This window comes from Propithecus coquereli, unplaced genomic scaffold (genome assembly GCF_000956105.1).
Source record: "Propithecus coquereli isolate 6110/MARCELLA unplaced genomic scaffold, Pcoq_1.0 Scaffold134, whole genome shotgun sequence".
Taxonomy (NCBI): domain Eukaryota; kingdom Metazoa; phylum Chordata; class Mammalia; order Primates; family Indriidae; genus Propithecus; species Propithecus coquereli.
The window spans coordinates 3,768,844-3,772,123 of NW_012137636.1; positions in this window are offsets into that span (position 1 = coordinate 3,768,844).

Below are 3,280 nucleotides of genomic sequence, written 5' to 3' on the forward strand. Positions count from 1 at the left end.
TTCAACCTACCACAAAACAATGACACTCCTTGTTCGACCTGTAAGTGAGGGACTGGCCATTTTCCCTCTCACTAAATTCCCTGAGCTTGCTCTGCTGTGAGCGTGTCTATGCCACCTACTCATTTTTAATTTCTGCTTTTACTACTTAGCACACCCCCCTGTGAGGCTGTTTATGTTTATCTCTTGTTGCTGTGGCTATGCCATTCCTAAACTGCTAGTGGTTGAGAAATCAGACAGGCAAGCTTTTTGGTTGCATGACTTTATAAATGAAAATAGGTCCTTAAATGTATGTCTAAAAGATATACCTGTCAGCTAAAAGGTATACTTTTGTGCATGTGCAGCCTGCTTGATATGGAGCATATACAGATGAAGAACAGTCAAATTCCTGAGCTACTGTATTAAGGATGTTTAAAGCCATCCAAAATGGGCATCAGGACATTTTCTCAGTAGGAAAATCTTTCATTATTTGATGCTCAAATTGAAATATAACTTTTCCTTTCCAAATGAGTAATATGTGGGGAAAGGTGTGGGGTCAGGTAAAGAAGAGACCATACTCAGAAAACAAATGGTAAGGAATGTATTCAGAGGCATGAAGTATAAACACAAATACTACAACAGTCTAAGTGATAAGGTCTTTGATATAATGAATTTCCATTACTGGAGGAGAAAAAGAGCTGTAACAGTTTAGCATGTAAAAGAAAAATATCCACCTCTGAAAGTGTCAGTTTCTAGAAAGGAGATTTTCTTTTCTTAGTTTACTCTGTATGAATGTTTCCCCCAGTTCCTTGGTGAAATATAGTGTGATAAAAATACAGTTTTTTTTTTAGATAGTATATAAACTACCAAACAGTATAAATTTTGAATTTGAAAAGTTTGGATACTAAAAAATCTATAATTATATAGTATTCATAAGTTGGTACCAAAAGAACATTGAATATTAGTCAACCATTTGCATTATGTACATATAAATAAGCTGGATTAAGAATGTAGTTGTGGGCAACAAATATTTAGTAAAGTTTATTAAGTCTCCGCTAAGTAGTTTTTTCATCTTTTTGGATATAAAGACACCTGAATTTGTAGATTCTACCTTACTCCTGAAGTTGGGGTTCTGGTGCCCCTGAAAACAAGCTTTACAAGCTCTGCTGTCCTCCTGGGCTACATCTCTACCTCCGTGCAACATGTTACACTTGGACCTTGTGGTAACTCTGGTTTATCTAGAGACTTTTTCACTATCTTCCCTGCTTACACATCTTCATAGCTGAAGTCCCTGGAATGAAATCTAAGAATTATGGCATTCAACATATTTATTTCTAAAATGCATGAGTTGAAACTGGCTTACGAAGTAGACTTCAGTTACTCACTTTTTACATTAGCCATTATTTGAATTTGTCTATTTACTTTTTCATTTTTAAACAACAGGTTGAAAAGTTGTATTTCTCCTGAGCCATTGGTGCATTCTGACTGCTAGTTCTGACAGGCAGGTGCTCTGAAAGGCAGCCGACACTTGGTCTTTTCAACCATTTGAATCCTTCTCTAGGATGGAGGCGATGAAAGTCTCTGCTCAGCTGACTATTAAAGAACCAAAACATAGAACGGTAATGTGGGCTGAGGAAAGGAGGTGGGAAGGCCGAGTGGACTTGGAGACTCAGGACCTGAGAACTAGTGTTGCCGGGAGCTCATGCTTCCAGGCCTCCACAGTGCTTCACCTCCTGCCCACATGAGCTCATTAGCCATGGAAAACTCTGGGTTCTGTTTTTGTACTTGGAAGTATGGAGGCTGTTGGAAAGATGCCCAGTAGCTTGGTCAAAGGCAAACTGAGAGTTTTATTTTGGCCATGTTAATTTAAGATGCCTAATGACATCCAAATACAGCTTTAGATTTGGTGGGTGAATATACATGCTAGGAACTCAGGAAATACGTGGAAATAAAAGTTTGAGAGTCATAGGTTAATACGGGACTTAAAACCATGAGACTAATTAAGGTGATCTAGAAAATGAATTTTGACAAACGAGAAAGATGGCTTAGGACTGGACCATCTCGCCTCTTCTATCTATACTCATCCTATAGATTATTTACAAGTGCTTACGTATTTTGTAATCTTTAAAAGCTGTCTAAAAGAGGAGGAGCCAGGAAAAGAAGAATGAGAAAACAATAATATCTTCATATTTTTTTTTCCACATGTCATTTAATGTTTTTTAAAAATGCTTTATTTACTTATTTCCTTCCATTTTCATTTAGTATACTTCATTTATGGCTTAAATTTTCCTAATTTCCAGCTTTTGTCATATCTCGTAGGTCTATTTTTCTAGCATCTTTTAAATATTTATTTACTAGCAATTATGTAATTAGCATCTGATGTTTCTCTTTCAATAGGAAATCAAGTCCTCTTGTTTCCTTTTCCAGATGGTGATCAGGAATAGTATCCACTGATACCCACTATGCAAGGTGCAAATTATAAGCTGTGTCTGTATTTTATCTTTTCCCTTCTCCTACTCATTTAATTAAGATAATATGGGATTTTATATCCAGATCGCCATTATTAATATTCATATTAGTTATGGTTATTACTTTTCAAAAATTATTTTCACATTTTACCAGCCTGCATACTATATTAAAGTTGTTAAAAAGAGAATATGGCTGCTATGGGACCTTGGTCCAGATTGTGGCAATAGAACAGGGAATGCATTCTAACTTCTTTTTTTTTTTTTTTTTATTCTGTTTGTTTGTTTTAAACTATTCTTTAATTTTAAAAAAATCTAAGCCTTATTTTAAAGAAGGCAAATTATTTTAATTTGTTTTGAAATAAATTAAACCATGTTTCTTCTTATGGGGGAAAACGTCTTAACAATACTTATTTGAACATTGCCATGGTTTGAATGTCCCCTCCAAAACTCATGTTGAAATTGAAATTTAATAGCCATTGTAAGGTTATTAAGAGGTGAGACTTTAAAGGGGTAAGTAAGTCATGAGGGATCTACCTTTATAAATGGATTAATGCCATTATCACATGAGTGGGTTAGTTATCATGGGCATTCAGCCCCCTTTTCCTCTCTGTCTCATGTACTCACTTCCACCTCTTACCCTTCTGCCATGGGATGACCCTTGCCCGATGTTGGCACCATGTTGTTGAACTTAGTAGTCTCTAGAGCCATGAGTCAAATAAAGTTCTGTTTTTTATAAATTACCCAGTCTGTGGTGTTCCATTGTAGCAATAAAAAAACAGGCCAAGACAAACATTAAGTCTAGTTTTAAGTAATCTTATTATTTTGAATCTATAATT